General features: G+C 35.9%; 1 protein-coding gene across 3 annotated transcripts in view; it reads left to right on the forward strand.

The window, feature by feature from the left end:
• Nucleotides 1–19,560, forward strand: part of LOC131693247 (elongation of very long chain fatty acids protein 6) — a 150,687-nt gene that overhangs the window by 64,771 nt on the left and 66,356 nt on the right. The gene's annotated exons all lie outside the window — the stretch shown is intronic.

Consider the following 19,560-nt stretch of genomic DNA (forward strand, 5'->3'; position numbering starts at 1 on the left):
AGTAACCTGGCAGATTTCTGAATCAATTTCCGGATGATTTGATGTGGAAAGGTGAAGACATTTTCTAAAAAGGCCCATACGTAATATTAGTTGATCTTATTATATGAAAATCGTGATTTTTAGGTAAGAAAAAAGAAGTCGGTATTTTTAGTAACTTTATTGGAATTGAAATTAAAAATCGGTTTAAATATCGATAAATCGGTATATTCTGCAACACTGTTTTGGGGTTCATCTACGTCAAAACAATGTTTTTGACAAATTGGAATGAACTCTTGGAGTTCATACCCAGTAAACGAAACGGCGAATAGCCAGATTAAAACAGCTGCCGGCTAGCGGCAGGCTACTGGAACTATGTTATAGACTACCCGCCGTAACTTTATTTCATATTCCCCACTCGAAATTCATCCAAATGGTGAAAAAGTATGGAGAATCGAGGTAAAATAGGACAGGGGAATACAGAGTAAAATGGGCAGCTCGAAGAATTTTTGATTTTTTCAATAGTTAGAGACACCAAATTAACGTGACAGTATTCAGAATTGATCCAGCGATGAAAACGGAAGCTGTTCTGCATATAAAAATTTTTGACGAGAAAGGTCTATTGTGAGTTTTTTGCTTCAAATCATTATATCTAGGGATTGGCTCAAGTTATATTGAAGTTTTAGACGGTTTTATGTGTGAAAATGTCTGAGGAACACAATGGCATAAACATTTTTGAAAGAAAATTATACGAGTTGTGAGAAAAAAACAGTTTTAGTTTTGAACTAGAAATAAAAGATATTTGGCAACACTGTAATCAAGAATAACAATTTTTTCTAGATTCCCTGACTCATTTCCTTTAAAATGCATTTCACCGAATGTTCATAGACCATATGAATCCAAAGATATGAATAAAAGTTAAAAAGTGATGATTTTTTTCTATGGAATTATACGAGTTGTGAGAAAAAAACAGTTTTAGTTTTGAACTAGAAATAAAAGATATTTGGCAACACTGTAATCAAGAATAACATTTTTTTCTAGATTCCCTGACTCATTTCCTTTAAAATGCATTTCACCGAATGTTCATAGACCATATGAATCCAAAGATATGAATAAAAGTTAAAAAGTGATGATTTTTTTCTATGGAAAAATTTCCATGCACGATTATGACACGTCATACAAATTTTATCATCAATACACGCCTATGCCACGTGTGAGTGCGACTTTTGTTTACATTCATAGTAAAAACTCGCAACATAGTCAACCGATCTTCGTAATATTTGAGAGATTAATGCAGAATAGATAGACGCATCAATTGTCTTCTTTGGATTGTTTATACCATTTATAAGTTTCAAGATATTCAATCTCAAACTTTCAAAATCGTTTTTCTCGAAATGTGTTAAATGGCGCTTGTCATAAGATAGCACAACAGCGACGATTTGCCATAGAAAATGGGGTGCCGACAACCGATTTTTTTGAAAACTGAAAAAAAATTGTGGCGAATTTTTCGGTGCCATTCAATGTTGAATCATAAAATAAAATAAATTCACATCGTAAATATTCAATGCGCATACTTTTACGTTCGATTTACTTCTTTCTATAACACTAAGCAAATCATCAAAAAAAACTTTTAAGTAAAGTTTCACTTGTTCAAAAAATATAATGGTTGTAGAACAGAACATTCGAGTTTGTTTGCTTCAGCAATCGGCACAAAAAGATCGTGCTAATATAACACATAAATGATATTTATCAGAATGTCCATATCTACTTTCTGTCAAGAGTTACGTAGGGGTGCCGACAACTGACCAGTGCCGGCAACCGACCACTTTCCGCTACACTTGAAAAATGATTTTACAATGTTTAATTATATTCTATTTATTGTTTCTGCGACTTCAACCTAATTTTAATTTATTTCTGGGTTTAGCTTGGTAATTTTTTTCATAATTTGCATTATAATGGTTTATCATTCGAATATTCGGGCCGTTTTTTGCATAATAAGCTTAATAAGGTTCTTCTAAAATTAGTTTACGAGTACTTACATGGCGGCTCGTTGTGTAAAATTGTATTTGCGAAAGTAGTTATGCAGATTGTTTGCGTTGATAGATAATGTCAGTAATAAGATAAATCATTGTTAAATACGTTCTTTAAGTTTTTGTGTGTTAATTGGCATGCAGCGTGCGTCATATGATACAAGAGGAAATACGGTCCAAATGAGTTTACAACAATAAGGGCACTCGATTCGAGTTTTTGTTGCGCTCAAACACGAGCATTTCGCTGTTTTCGGCGCATTTGTGTTATTATCTTACTTCTTAACAATGAAGCAAAACTGTTGATGCCAATTTTTACGCATTCTATTGCTTGTAGGCCAAAAAATAATGAATTAGTGATTAGTTTCTCCTATACAACTGCAATCACTCTGAAAATCACCAACCTAATCCCTAAATCTATTTTTTTTACTAAGATGCGTTTTCTGAAACTTTACAACGGATGTAACTAGGGGGTCCGGTCTAGAATTACCCTGTCCAATTTACATAACACCTCTGTTACGCCATCCCCTCCCTTCTCACACTCCCTCCCTCCTTTCCACTTCATTTTTACACACCCACCCCGTTTACCAAAACAAGCTAGGGCGTAAGGTGGGAATTATATTCTCCTCGCATCGTGGACGCCTGGACCGATTTGAACAAACTTAAACTCAAATGAAAGGTACAACACATCGGCTGCTATTGTTTTTTTTGTCGAACGGTGTTTCGGTTCCGGGTTGAAGAGTGCAGCCACACGGCAATTTTCCATATAAACTGGTACTACCATGATATCAAAATCGCTTTGACCATATTGGGCACTCATTCATACATACACATATATACAAACATTTGCCGATTTCGTCGAACTGAGTCGAGTGGTGTATGACACTCGGTCCTCTGGTCCGGGATTAGGTTGACGATTTTCACAGTTATAGCATATCCTTTATACAGCGTGTTTGATTCATGGTTAATGTTTGGAGAAAAAACCTGTTTTAATCCACCTAGCGGTGCAATTGTGCCTTTCTCATTTCTCTAAACTATGGCACGCAGGCTTTTTATGTTCAACATAATTGTGGAAATGTCCATTACATTCTTAGTACACTTTGCACTTATACACAATGGCTTGCCAGACACGAACTTGATGAGCTACGTGTCGACGGTGAAACACTTGAAACAAAAAAATATCGTACTTCATTAGCCTAATCAGCATTAGATTAATGTTATCTGCTTACTAACTCATTTTGTCATGCGGGGGTGGTATGTGAGGAGGGTGAAAGTCCCATGAACGAACGACTCCCCAGCTTAAATTGGTATGCTTTGTGATATAGTGGTGGTTTAAAGACGATGGGGTTGAAGGGGAGGGGTATGAGGGCTGGATGGGGTGATGGTCTGAGATTTTGAAGGGAGGGGAGTGAACAGTAGAGGGGGGGGGGGTGTAACGCCCCTGTTAAAATCCAGAAACCTAATGCGAGTCAAAAAAAAAAATTGGCCGGGATTAGGTTGACGTTTTTCAGAGTGATTGCATAATCTTTCTATATGAGAAAGGCAAAAATGTGCCAAAATTCAAAAAAGTGAATCGTCGTCAAATTTTTTTCGAGTTTGCATCCAATTTCGACGTTTTATGCACCTTGAAGACATTTAGCATCAAAAATAAAAATTCTATTTTTAATTTTTCCTATAGTTTATATGAGAAATTTCTGTGTGGCCGCATTCTTAAACCCATAATTCCGGAACCAGAATTGCGATCGATCCAAAATTCAATAGTAGCCGATGGGAAGGTTGCACCTTTCATTTGAGACTAAGTTTGAGCAAATCGGTCCAGCCATCTCTGAGAAAAATGAGTGAAATTATTTGACACATACGCACATACATACACACACATACACACACACACACATATACAGACTTTCCGATCTCGACGAACTGAGTCGAATGGGATATGACACTCGGCCCTCCGGGCCGGGATTAGGTTGACGTTTTTCAGAGTGATTGCATAACCTTTCTATATGAGAAAGGCAAAAAATCGTTCTACACATCACCATCAAATCTGAACCGTTACAAAGTTATTGAACTTTTTGTGTTAAAAACTTATTAATCTTAAAATACATCTAACTCAAAAAGTATACTCTCTAATTCAAATCTTTTATGTCGGTTAGAAAGGTTTGAAAATTTCCCATTGACCTCACATGTTTCAGCTACTGAGTTTAAGTAACCTTTTCAAAGTAATTTATTTAAAATTTCACAATTTTGATCGATTTTTCGATTATTTCTCGAAAATCTTAATAGTTAATATCATCATTTTAATAATTCAGATTGTTAGTCTTGAGGAGCTGCATAATTCGTTCATTGACATGTTACACTTATCTTTTCTTGTTTTCTAAACACACGAAATTGAACTTGAATATTTTTATCTCATTTTCACTAATACTTGCTCTAATTGAAAAAAAGTATGGCACTTATTGTACTTTTCGTTTCATTCGAAAGTCATAAAAATGAATTAATACATTTCAGTTAAGTGAATTTAGTCTTCTTTTAGAAGTAAATTAGCTTAAAGTTAGTGTTATTAGTAGTATTTTCGTTAATTTTCTTAAAATAGCAAATAATAAACATCACCATTATTATAATGAAAATAATGCATCTCAGCAAGTTCTACAATTCTTTCTTTGGCTCCATTTTTGTTTTGACGCAAAATTATTTTTATCACATCGTTCCATATGCAAAAACAACTATTTCGAACCCACTACATTTGTGGTGAATAGCAGCGAATTGAAAAGATATGAATAAAATGTCAAATAAGAAGTTATAGAGAATGTTAAGAGGCATCAAATGAACAATAGTAACGATATATTTTGATAATTAATAATTAGAATAATTACAAAACTCCTTGAAAAACGCTAATTGTGAGCTATTTGACTAGTATAAAGTCATTTAGTACCCTTAACTGAGAGATATTTGTACATAAATCGATAGAAAGCTTTCTCAGCTTTCCAATGAAATCTTGGAAATAACGATATGAAGCATATTTTTTTGATTTGAGTCTTTTAAGCACTTGCAATTCGATTAAAGGAAAAGTTTAGTACTGAAATTACAAAGAAATGAGAAGAGATAGGAATATGATGTTGACAAACAAATTATGAATCGTCCTAAAACCCAATTTTTGGATGATAAATATTTCTATAATCATAATTCATAATTTTGAGAAAATTAACCAAACCTCAAAAACACTAATTTTTAAATACTTTAAAACTAAAAGGTAACTAAAACTAAATAACTAAAAGATATGAGGACACCATTCAATAGAAATTTTTTGTCATCTTTCGAATGGAACTAAAAGATTTAAAATGCAAAGTCTACTTTTTGAGTTAGAGGTATTTTAAGACAAATAAGTTTTTTACACAAAAAGTTCAATAACTCTATAACGGTTGAGATTTGATGGAAACGATTTTTTTCTCCAAATATGACAATCACCCCTCGAGAGGTTCTAAACCATGAACCAAACACCCTGTATATGAGAAAGGCAAAATTTTACCATGATTGACTTTTTTGGACTTGAAGTTGAATTGTTTTTGACTATCTTAGATTTTCAGGTTTTTAACGGGGGCGTAAAAAATAGTTTTCAATATCTGAGTTGCGTTTATTGAAGTAGAGAACTTCTGGGTATAACTTTAATACGATGGTTTCCAAAGTTTGGAAAAACTGTTCAAATATTACAATATGGCTTCGATTCACTAACCCGGCACATTATAGGATTAGAATTTTTCTAGTCCGAAAAAGAAGCAAATTACCATTAGATTATCACCTCTTTAATCGAAAAAATACGATTTGCTTTTTGTTTCGGCAGCATAAATTTATATTTGAATTCGCATATCCACAAGCTGTTACAACTAGTTGCGAGTTAAAGTAAAAAAAGCGATAGACTGAAACCGTCTTGGTTATTTTAATTGGGTTGGTTATTAACTCGTACTAATCCAAAAATCAAAACCAACAACTCATTTGTTGAGTTCAGATGGTGTACGTTTACACTTACTGACATATTTTCAACAGCTTGAAAAAACCAACAATCGTTTAGCTCTATCAAATTTAGGGCAGGTGGAGGTGGTGGCGGTTCCAAAACAAAGTCTCATATTTCTAGCTCCCAAATAGTAATACATATGTACTGTACGAATGTTATCTTTTGATCGCTGCCTCGTTTAACCATATCGTATTCAACTGTATACGTCATTAATGATATTGATTTTTGTATATAGTTGAAGCAATTATGTTTTTCTTGCCGCTGTTTTTCTTTAGTCTAAAACTTGCAGAAATCGAGCAAAGAGCGTAACAATTTCGACGATTTTAAGATTCCATCCAGTGATTTTGGAACATTTTGCATATCGTTTTTGCATACAATCAATCAAAACAACAATAATGAGTTCGGTTTCTATTCAGCGAACAGGCAAAAGAAACAAACAAAGCAGCGACTCGTTGGCAGAAAGGTATCGATGTAACAATCTGGCATCAGCGTTCGCTGAGCTTTCAGTTCTGTTGTTGGTAGATGTTTCGAACTGTCATATCGTCATACAAGGTGCAGTAATTTCCTTCGTGCGCGAAACACAATCCAAACACTTGACGTACAAACAGTGGTGACAGTATTACCTACTCGTGTAGTGCTTGAGGCGACTATATGTTTGCCTTGCGGACCTTTCTCGGAGCGTCTGAACAAATACCGGATCTGGTTTTTAAGAACCGAACAAACGTATCACGTAATGCCATGGCGGATCACGTGTAATTGGGAATAACACGCTACGAAGGATTATTCATACAGGTACATTCTCTTCAATTATGAACCAAAATCGATGGTTTCCAACCAAATTTCTGTTGCCACCATAATTAATAATAAACATGTGACATTATTATAATTATTCTCCCGGATGATGTAGTCAATATTTCCTTAGAGACACTCATCACCATGGCTGTTACATAACTAGTGTTTTGCTTCTCAAAACACTCTGATGATCCGTAATTTTTAATGCACGAGCAATGTTTTTATTTGTTTAACTGTTTACCATTCACTCTCAATTTCATACATCCCCACCACCGTGCCGCCCTCTGCAGACGTGTTTTCGGTTTTGCGCGCGCAAATATATATGCGAAAGCAATGCGTTCGTTGCGATAGCTGCGAGGCGATTGACCTACTTTTGCCGAATCCATGCTCTCAACAACTGGCGGCCAGTAGTTGGTATTGCGACGATAGCTGCTGGTTGGTACAGAGGTCCCGCTCGGCTCCTTTCATCGATGCGTCCGCCGACCATCGTTATATGTATGCTTGAACTGCCAGCAGGCTCGCTCGGTATATACTGTTTCTCGGCTCAGCGCTGACTATGTTGGTATTTCTACTGTTAATTGGTTGTCTGGTTGCAGAAGGTGCGCGTCAAATCCAATCCAACGACCCTCAAAACAGAAAAATCGGTTTTTTCATAATACACATCAGATTCATTACTATTGGCGTTGGCTAACAAATGCTTTCAGCGGAATATGTGATGGTTTTATTTTGGGTTTTTGTTATTATTAATGCATATGAGTTTACTGCAATATGTATTGGCTTTTCGTGATAATTATTGAATTGACCATTGGTAACAATGTGATGATTTGGTCAGTCTCATGATGTTTTAGGCACACTTTAATAGAACTCCGACGAAATCTGTTTTTTATTTCTTGAATTTCGAATTCAGTGTCAGTTCAGTAGCTTTTGTTCTGTTGTATGTCAACTGAGTTCTTTCAATCTTCTGCGGTAGTAGCTAAATTACTGAGTTGACTCCACATCTATGCATCAGAACGTCTGCTCCGTTAACGTAGTATTTTGTTGTTCGAACATGGGAACTCCCTGCATTATGGTCATGATCCTATCCGCTTCATATCTATCACAATTAACAAAGTGTTTGCGGATTTTGATTTCAACGCGTTATCCTCTACTTTCAAGAATCGGCTATTGAAGAGTTTTTTTACAGTCTACTTACTGACGACATTTTTATCGGTATTTCGTCGCTGTTGTGCTATCTTATGACAAGCGCCATTTTGCACATTTCGAGAAAAATGATTTTTAAAGTTTGAGATTGAATATCATGAAACTTATAAATGGTAGAAACAATTCAGAGAAGACAATTGATGCTTCTACCTATTATGTATTAATATCTCAAATATTACGAAGATCGATTGACTATGTTGCGAGTTTTCACTAAAAATGTAAACAAAAGTCGCACTCACACGTGTCATAGGTGTGTATTGATGAAAAAACTTGAGCCAATCCCAAGATATAATGATTTGAAGCAAAAAACTCACAATTTCTAATCACTTTTCTCGCTATATTTCAATAAGCAAGCAAAATTTCAAAATTCTTGGAACGCCATCTTGTAGAGATTCGTTAGACGAGTAATGTGGCATATCTAACTCAGTTTACCCCAAAATGGCGTTTGTCATAAGATAGCACAACAGCGACGATTTTCATTTTCTGCTTTTCTTTTATATTTTAATTTTTTTTATTTTAATGTGTTAGTTTGATTTGTTACAATTTTATTTGTTATTTATTGTTTAGTTTTTGTATTGTACATGTAATTAAAAAGATGTGGTGTTTTACGGCAGTTTGAGCAGATTTTTTATTTGATGTTTCACTCAAATTGGCTTTGCCCTATCTTAGCATTTCATTAAGATCAACTAGGTCAGACAATAAAGAAAAACAAATAGTTGATTAGAAATCCATTCCAATACGACATTAATCTGGTTAAAGTTACAACACGGACAGTCTAGCCTGCCCAAAAAATAATGAATTTTTGAAAACTGAATCGGCCCACCCCACCCCTGTCTCGATTCCTAGTCCCACCAGGAGTACTTGCACCAATTTTGACGCACATCGGACACGTTTAGCTACCGGACCAACGTGCCTGAAGTTTGCATGAGCTTTTTCGACAATTTACATGGTGAAAAACCACTAGTTCGCATTTTCACCGCTAGGTGGCACTGTTTGCATCGTATTATCATTGTAACTGAAAATTAAAATGAAAATTTAATTGTCTTCAACTTTGTCGACAACTGCTAGTCTATCCGGTTTCGTTAAAAGAAGTTCTTAAACTTTTAACGAAGTGATGTCTGAGTCAGTTTTGCATGGGGCGTAGCAGTGCATGGTTGTGTATCAGTATTTGATTCCTGCGAACTATTCATTTTTCTGAAATAGCGTTTTGGTTTAGCTCAATATAATACTAGTCATATTATGGTTAGAAAATTTTAGTTCTACCTGTGACCGCAAAGAGGGCGCCAACGAGGAGATGTTTGGAACAATTATTGCAAAATGCCCAGGGCCGCAGAGAGAAAATACGAGCCCGAGTACAAAAAAGTCAATGTTTGGAATCCATTGGAGTTCACTGATATTATGTTTAGTACACTGAAATTTTATATTTATGTACCATTGTTTTGCTCTAGTTGTTTGTATTGCCAATGAAGGAAAAAACGTAGAGTTTTTTAATACTTTGGGAGTTTTTAATACCTCTTCGACAGTATTGGTGACTTTGAAAAGCGCCGTTTTTGTAATAGTATTTATAGGAGGAATATATAAGGAAATGACAAGATTAAAAATGCAGTAATTACAAAAATTAAAAATATCTAAGCGGCGATCAACGGCAAAAGATAAAAAAATAATAGGAAAACTAAATATTAAAAGAATGTACAAAAGAGCTAAAACAACAAAATCAATCAGGTAAACAAATGTCAATTGTCAAAAAATGTTTAATCGAGAAAAACCAAAACAAAACCTATAAAGAATTGATAAAGAAAAACAGGAAACTAGAAAAACATATTGCGAAGATTAAAAAAGTCGAACATTATTGAACAAATGGTGAAAATAATGAAAAATCGATAGGAAATAAGGAAAAAAATTAGAATTAATGAAAACGGAAATACTACTAAAAATAATACAAACATTAATATAAAAAGCATAAAACTGAAAAACTCGATAAATCAAGAATAATAAAAATTTATTTAACATTAAAAACAAGAAATATTTAAAGCAATAGAAAAAGTAAATAAAACTTTAAGAATGCATAAAACTAAAGAAATTTAAAGAAATGAACGAACCAGGAAATTTTGAAAAACTGGAGAATTGAAATGATGAAAAGACGTAAAAGTAAAGAAAATTGGAAGTATTGAACAAAAAAGGAGCAAACAGACAAAATTGAAAACAAAAAATAGTAGAAAAAAGCCAACATGGTATACTATAGGAACACAAAAATGTAGAATAAAAATATGAAAAAAGGCAATAGAAAAAGGCTATGACAAGAATAAATGTAGTAAATGGACAAATTCTAAAAATTAGATGGAATGACAAAAGATACAAATAAAAAAGCATGGTATTAAAATATGAAACAATAAGAAAAAAATAAAAAAACAGAATTTTCTCGAAAAATTGCGAATAAAATTAAATAACAGAGAAAAAACTATGAATTAAAGTAAGTGATAGTGATAGCAATAGAAAAAAGCAAAAATAAGGAACGTAAAAAGATGGATAAAATAAAAGTATGCAAATAAATAAAAATGGCAGAATCTTACAATTCAATATTAATTCGTCAAAAGGGCGAAAGTGTTTTTTGTAAACAAACTATTTTCGCTCATTAGTCTGTTGCAGAGTGGAATTTCATGAAAAATATGCGTTAATGTAAATTTTTACCCTTCGTAGAAGTAATTTCAATTGTTTTCTGCTTCAAAATTATAGTAAATTAAGAGAAACCATCAAAATAAAAGTTTGTTTACAAATCTTATACGCCCTTTTGCAAATTCAATATGGAATTGTAGAAATACAAATACAAGAATGTTGTAACTGATTTCTAGAAAATAGTTCAAAAAATAAAATTAAAATCGCTACGTTCAGGAAGCGACGTTCAAAATCTCACGCTCACTCCTCCAAAACAAAGAGATTTTGTATGCGGATTTAACTTGCTACATTAGTTAGCTAATCTTGCTAACTAGTTGATTTAGTTTGGTAGCTGAGTTAAATTTTCTCTGCGAAATCAATCAAACACAATTTAGCAATTTAGTTGAACGTATGCTTCTTAGAATCATTGGCAGCTGCAGGATTGTGAGAGATCTTCTCTTCATGCTACATAACATATAAAATTCAAAACAAAACTATTATAACTATACTCGTCACGAATGGGGCTTGTTGTGTACGCAATTTGCTGTTATAATGAAAATGTTGATAAAAGGCCGTATTTGAAAAAATTGTAAAACGTATTTATTTTTTTCCATCCCTGGCCTCTTTGCTAGGGGGAATTTATAGTCGAAAATCGCCGAAAAACTACGTCATTTGAGCATGACCCCTCTACAAAAATGTTTCGGAATCATCTCGTATCTGAATATGATTTTTTATAGGTTTGTATCAATGAACGGCAAACCAAATATATTAAATTTTAAATATAAATTTTTGGATTATTTTTAATTCTTTTGGTATATCAAGAGTTTTTGAGTTTTGACCAGTTGAGCTCTCAAATAGAGTGTGGGGTAACGCCTCTAGTGGTACTTTGACCAGAAGAATTTTACTGAGCAGGGGATAGACTTTAAGAGACACATGGGTATGGAGCGCTTCCATTACTTTTTATTGTATAAAACGCTTAAAACAAATAAATATGCACTGTTTTATTTCTTATGTAGCTCGTATCACTAGGAGGAAAAATATCTTATTTTCTTCACATTCACTGTAGAGTGTAACATTTTGATAAAGCACTCCACCTTTCTTTGCCGTTCATATTTAGTTGTATGTTTTTACATATGTTAACAGTTTTGTTGATTTAGTTGGATGTAGTGATTCGCTGTCTCGGTTATTAACAAAGAATCCAAAGGCACTAACCACTCTCGCTGTGAAGGATAACCCGAGCGAGCTTTGCTCGCCTCCTCAGTAAACAAACACGGGGTGTGAAATCATACTTCAGTTTCTTTCGAGAATCTTTGTGAGGAACATTAATCCATTGAAGTGAAGGTTCAATGGGGTAAAGTAAACACAAATGGCACTTTTAAAATAATATTTGTCAACGCCAAGAGAGCCCTCCTTAACAATTAGGGCCTGCAACCCGAGGATGATGTTTATGAGGACTGGGTGCTGGGCGATTCCTGGTAAAGAATAGGGCAACGCAAAATTGCAAAATAATCCAATGGATTCTTCCGGGCGAATTCGAATGTACCTGAACGAAGACACGGAATTCGTCTCCAAAAACCGGTGTGGCAACCCTAAGCAGGGTTTTTTCTTAATAATTACTGTCGATACTAATCCAGCGCTTTCGAAGATTGTATTTCAAATTGGCGAATTTTGAAGACAACCTCATGACTTTTAATCAAACCATTTAATTTTTGTAACCCTTACAAATCTGATCATATTTTTGTTTCGATTATAGATATTTTAACCTTAAGGTCATTCGCTTCTCCATTCAGGTTAGGAATTTTCCTATAACAAATCTCTATTCCTGTGTGCGGGGTTGGGATTCGAACCCAGGTGAGCTGCGTACATGACATTCAATGTACAAATTCCGCCATGCCCGCTCGAGCGTGATCTTGTTTCGATGCGAGAATTAGGTTGGTATAAACATAGTTGATATCAAACATGCAGTAGTTTAGAATTTTCGCTATTGTAGTTACCTCATACACAAGATATTAAATTTTTAATTGTATTCTCAAATAATTTTTTGTCGAAAAAGTATTTGCCAAAATTTTAGTTTCTATTAAAAATCCGGGCCCCCTTTAAAACTCCGGGCCCGGGGGGAAACACCCCGGTCCCCCCCCTCTCGGCGGCCCTGAAAATGCCTGTTCTACAACTTTTGGAAGACACCTAATTTCTATCTCTCATTTAAAAAGTTAGTGTTAACGTCCTCTATGCGGTAACATGTGGAATTAAAATGTTCTAACCAAAACATGACTCGTATTATTTACTATTACTCTTCTGAACATGCTATTGAGCTAAATTTAACCATTATTTCACAAAAACGTTTACTTCGTGGAATCGAGCACTGGTGCACAACCATGCACTGCTAGGCCCCATACAAAACTGACTCAGACATCAGTACGTAAAAAGCTCAATAATTACTTTTAACATCGCCGGATTTACTAGCAGTCTTCGTCAAAGTTGTAGATAATTAAATTATCTTTCTTATTTTCACTTGCCGTGATAATACAATGCATACCGTGCCAGCTAGCGGTGAAAATGCGAGCTAGTGGGTTTTCTCCATGTAAATTGTCGATAAATCTCATACAAATTTCAGGCACGTTGGTTGGATAGCTAGACTTGTCCGATTTGCTTCAAATTTGGAGCCAATATTCCTGGTGGGACTAGGAATCAAGACAAAGGTGGGCCGACAGGGGTAATTTTTTCCTTGTCACTAACGGCCACGCGTGAGCTAACATGTTTTCAGCAAATTTGTCTAAAATGTGTTGCTCTACAACTTCATTTAAGATATCTCGAGCCTTTAAAAAGTTCAATTTTAGAAGCTGCTAGAATTTGAATCACCCTAGCATTTGTTTAAACAGAAAAAGAGCCTTGCAATGTACAACTTTCGTAAACATATTATAAGGCTAAGTTATTTAGTTTCAGCAAAAAGTTAAAATTCCTGCTAAATTTATATTCTGAACTACTGTGCAATGAGATTGGTCCTACTTCAGCTGGAGCATTCTCAAAAAACACTCCTCTACACTAGACAACAAGTTTCTGAACGATATTGCCGGGGACACTAGTGATATGGGAGAACTCACTCTTTTTTAGCATCTGAACTGTATACTCAAAATTAAACATCAGACTTGCGGTCCGCGCAAACATTCAAGAATATGAAAATGACTACATGAATACAATACAATCGAATTTATACACGCGAAGTGACATACACGCTAGCATTCGCAGCATACTACGTGATGAAACACGTTAACATACAAACGCTCGAACCTTCGCGATCATCCACGTACATGAACGCCCGCAATCTCGCAAACATGAAAACGCTCCAGTGATTAAGTGAACGTGAACGGCTGATTTATGATGGAACCGAATACAACAACCCATTCTGAATGAATCGGTTTTCGAAACGGTTGTTATATTTGCGCTGAAATTCTAAGAGAAAACAATCCAATTGTGATGAGTGAGGAATCTGCTGTCAAAACGAATGAAACAGAGAGTTGTGAAAGAGTTTCTAATGGGTAAAATGTATGGACACAAACAGTTTTTTTTTAATTTTATTTGAAAACTTTCAAGTTAGTATCTAAATAAACTTCTACAAACTGCTCCCATATTTTTTCTGCATCAAATGTGTATCCATTCAAATTCACGATAGCCACCACCGAAGCAGCGTCATCTCTTAAATATTATCATGAAAGTATTATCTAATTCTGACAAAGAGCCCTTCCGAGAATACAGCTCCAGTTGGACCATTTATTTTTTAAAGTCATTGAACTGATTGTTGATTGCAGATATTTTATTTTTATCTCCTAAATTTGTTTGATTTCAGTGGTTTATCAACGTACAAAGAGTGTCATCCATTTTAAGACGTTGGAGTGTTGAATATAAAAAAATATGGCAAATTTTAGCTTGAAATAATTGCCAACTAGTTTCACAAAAATTTGTTTTTAAAACAAACAAAGTCTTAAAAATAAATTTGGCATCTCCGACCCTAAAGAAAAATAAAAACTCACCTGGAATTTATTACTCTTACTAGAATCTAAGATTTATTCGTTTTAAAAAATAGACACTTTACGAAACTTCGTAAAAATAATGTCAAATAAAATTTCAGTTTTTTGAAGCGTTTGTACCCAAGAATCGAACACTAGACTCAACAACTATGTTGTTGACTCAACAACTATGTTGGTCTAAATGGGCAGGCGAAGATTTCAGTATTGGAATGGCCTCCCATTTATAAAGATCTTAAATCGATATGATATTATGGATTGCAATGTTTATGATAGTTGCAGAGCTCAGGGAAGCAGGAATCAGGAATATCACACACAAATCCCCGACTATGTACGGGGAACGTGCCATTTGAGCCAATATATTCAGGGAAGCAATCAACTAAGCAAAGAAAATGATCGGTGCAAGAAATCGAAAAAATCCCGAAGATTTAAGGCCGAAGCGAACTAAACTGGTATTCAAAAATCATGAAAATACGAATGGCTTCTAAACGTCGTGTTGATTATTATTTGAAAGCAATTTTCGAGAAAAACCCTAGTTTTTCACTATGGGACACAACTTTTTTCACTTAAAGATGTACGGAATCAAATTGGGTGACTATGAAATTGCTTTAACTCTATTTCTACTAGAAATTTTGGGTGAAATTAGTTCAATGTGTTTTGCTTACATTGTCTAAGTTTTTAAAGCAATCGTTTTCAAACGCTGTGGAAATGGAGTCGGAAGAGCATCAGCAGTCTAAACATTTTTTTGCACATAGGGGAACATGGGGAGACTTGACCAAGGTAATTTTAAAAGTTTGGAATGAAAAATCCTTTCCCTACAGAAAATATTACGTGGGTAATAAATTTGCATTAAATGATGTAATTTTTTATCAAACTTTGTATGGACGTATCTACTCGACTACTAATTACTACTAATGTACTAATATACCATCTAATTCCTTGCGAAGGAGCGAGGCTGCACTAAGGCGCATGAATGCCTTATCTGCACCGCTAAGAAGCAAGCCCGTAATCATGCTATGGGTAGACCTTCGTGTCCCTTCGGTGAGGTAAATAAGAAGAAGCCGTGAACATTACACAGCTAAATTTTAACCATTGTGCAGCAGCCCAACAGCTGTTGTGGCAGTCGGTCTCGGAGTCGAGGACAGATGTCGCCCTTCTATTAGACCCGAACAACATCCCTGCCGGTAACGGCAATTGGGTGTCGGACGGGTCTGGGATGGTGGCAATCTGTACAATGGGACGGTTCCCGGTTCAAGAGGTAATACACTCCTCCGCCGAGGGTGTTGCGATTGCCAAGATCAATGGTGTGTTCTATTGTAGCTGCTACGCTCCACCAAGGTGGCCCATAGAACAGTTCAACCAGATGATCGACAGGCTCTCGTCAGACCTAGTGGGCCGGAAACCGGTAGTCATAGCGGGAGACTTTAACGCTTGGGCAGTAGAGTGGGGCAGCCGCTGTACAAATAGCAGGGGCAAGCGCTAATGGAGGCGCTTGCGAAACTCGATACTGTGCTAGCTAATAATGGCTCCGCTAGCACATTCCGTAGAAACGGGGTGGAGACATGGATTGACGTAACATTTGCCAGCCCGAGTCTGGTTCCAGGCATGGAATGGAGGGTAGAAGAAGGCTACACCCATAGCGATCATTTAGCAATCCGCTTTAGGATCAACTATGGTGTGCAGCATCCTAGGGCGGGAGATCCCTGTCAGGTACGCGGGTGGAAGTCCAATCACTTCGACAGCGAAGCTTTCACCGCGGCCCTGGGCCCACACCTACAGTCTAAGTCTTTATATTTTAGTATTAGTATACAAAGTTAGCAATAGTAGGACTGATTTCGTGACGTGTGAACATGCAATGCAAGCAGCACAGTTAATCCTTAAAAAGAAATGCATTAAAAAAAATCGAAATTTATCAAATGCAACCCTTTTATATTTTTACTGCTACCTAAGGATCTCAACAATATGGAAAAAATAATTACAGTATATTTTATGTCATTATTTTTGTTATGATTTTTCAAAATTCTCTTGTCAAGTCCCCCCACGCCTTGGTCAAGTCTCCCCGCAGTGGGGAGACTTGACCAAAAAAAAATCACAGAAAAACTTTTGTAACTTTTCAAAAATTAAAATAAAATTTCTGCAAAAAATCATGAAGACGCACAATAACGATTTTTGAGGAAATAAAGGCTTTTTTTCAGAGATTTATGCAGTTTTAGCTGAAAACCTGGTCAAGTCTCCCCATGTTCCCCTACCTAGAAAATCTGGATCTCTCTCATTGTGTACCATTAGCAAGAAGTTGGAAATGATCCAAACTATGGTAAGTCGTGTTTTGAAACAGAGCAACGAATGTTTGGCTGCGAATAGGAAGCAAAAAGCAGCCAAAATGGATCTCCGTGTTTCACAAGCGGATAGTCGAAGCTTTAAAGATGAATCCCTAGTGTTCAGTGAGAGATGTTGCGAAAAATTGCATTTAACTTTGTGCAATATGCAAAAACGTGAAAAACGCACAAAGTCCAAAAGGCGCCGAGTCGCGATGAATGAAAGAATACGGTGGGGAAATCACGTGCGCGAAAGCTCTACACATGGTTGTTGACGAAACCGCATTGTCTCGTTATAGGTGACGATGGTTATGGGAAAACAGATTTCTTGTAGCTTCCTGGGCTCATTCTCTTCCATACTCGTCATAAATTCAACGTTACTTAGAAAGCAGAAGATATCTAAGAGTACCAAAAATATATGATTCAGCAGGCAATTCGCTCATATGGAAAGCGGAACATTTTGTTCGTGATAACCGGAACGGTCAATGGGCCACAAAATCGTCACTACACTTCTGTAGTCTCACGATTACTCTACGGTATTCTGGCCGGACTTAGCGTTGTGCTATCGCTCAAAAGATGTTCTGGAGAGGTACAAGAATTTCGTGCCAAAGGATCTTAATCCTCCGAACGTACCAGAATTGCGACCAATTAAAAAATACTGGGCCATCATGAATCAGGTACTCCGAAAGCAGTGAAATCAGAAGTACAAATGCATTTCGTTCGTTTCCGCGCGATCATGTACGCGGTGGAGGATTTGAACCGTACACTCAATATCACAATCAGAATCACGACCCGCTGCAATCCAGCGTTTTGTTGTGTTACAGCTCCCGCCTCGTCGTTGAAGAGAGTTGGATCCCCCTCTAACAATTTTTTGCGTCACAAATTTGATTGCCTACAAAGTTAAGAAAGTTCTCGTCCGCCATCATACTGTATCTACCATCTTGCGAAGCTAACTAGCTCATCTAACCTGTTCAAACACGCTGCGATTTGTTAAAAATGCGCGTGAGAAATTTTCTTAAATGTTCATGAAGAAAACAGGTTTACCTTATAAATTATAAAATATGTCAATAAATATTACCATTTATGACAAGCTCAGTCTACTTTCTACATCTGTCCGAGTCAGACTTATAATCCAGCAAAGTGAACATAACTGGGCATTGTCTAAAGAACAAATAAAGCATTGTATTTATTCTTGCCATCCCAAGTAACATTGACGGAAAAGCTCTGCTCAATAGAACCGAGTTGTCATGAAGTGGAATACCTTAGGCTTATAGCGGTCGCCTATCTTCAGTATCATCATCTCCGCAATGCAGTATTGATATCATTCAACTCGTTACTCCAAGTCGAACAACTTAAAACACGTGATTAAAGGATGACCTGTCACCGCGTACTCTTCCTGAGCTAATTTCAAAATGCATTTAGCAATATTTGGAGAATCTTCTTTCCGATACCTACTTACTGTGATGCGGGTCAAAGAATCTATTTCCTATTTCTTGACTAAAAAGCTCAAATTTCATGGAAATACTATTGAACAAACTAAGTTAGGCTACATGCTGGTGCTGTAATCAGACAGCACAACATGGACAATATTGTGTGGAAGATGCAAAAGAGAATGCATCTCAATCGATTGCAAACTCATTTACGGCAAACCAACACAAAACATAGTTTTCAATACCCATACTTAAACCACAAACGGTTGCCACATTTGTGACAGCTGTTCGGAACTATTAATGACAATCGCAAATGCAGCATCCAGCACTAAACAGGCACATATGTGGGTTTAGAGGTATTTCTAAAAAGATTTCTCTGATCGGAAAAAGAGTCGAATAAACTTAAGGTTAAAGCCCTTACAATTAATAACATTCAAAAATATTATTAAAGTTGATCCTTACTAATAGACGTACTGGTAAACATGGATGCAGGAGTCAATTACTTTCAGACTCCGAGAAGAGTTATCAGTAGTGCACACTCATGCTTCCGGAAATGTAATTCTGTTCGAGCTAGATTGAAAGTAACAGATATAACAGATCAAAATTCAGAATGCATTTATGCGGTCACAATTGGGTAGAAAAGAACTTATATTGTGTAATATTTTGTCATTAAATTCTGGACATTGGCCCAATCGAATGTACCAGTCGATAATTGAAAACTGAGCCAAATCGAGTTAATTTATCTAGTATTTATTGAGCTGCTCGTTAGACCAGACATTCTCGCGGTATTAACATCTACTCTGTATGCATTCTGCATTGTTCGATGTTGATAGGAAACTTTTTCTCGAGTCTACCTTCCGGCAATTTGCTGATGGCCATTCGTGCTGGTAACTCTTTCACGGTAAAGTTGCGTTCACTTCTAACAGCTATAATTGTACCAGACTGTACAATTCTGCTACAGTACCGGTTCATGTCGTAAAGGAGTACACATTCAACAACCTTTCGACCGTTCAACGTCAGTATTTATGGCGCCACAAGGTGTTTCGATATGGTTTGCGTGACCTGTTCTCATTGATATTCTGTGCGCTCACTTTGTGGTAGTCGCGAAAGTGAATGATGTTTCGTTCTAATGTCGCG

This window comes from Topomyia yanbarensis, chromosome 3 (genome assembly GCF_030247195.1).
Source record: "Topomyia yanbarensis strain Yona2022 chromosome 3, ASM3024719v1, whole genome shotgun sequence".
NCBI classification, from domain to species: Eukaryota; Metazoa; Arthropoda; class Insecta; order Diptera; family Culicidae; genus Topomyia; species Topomyia yanbarensis.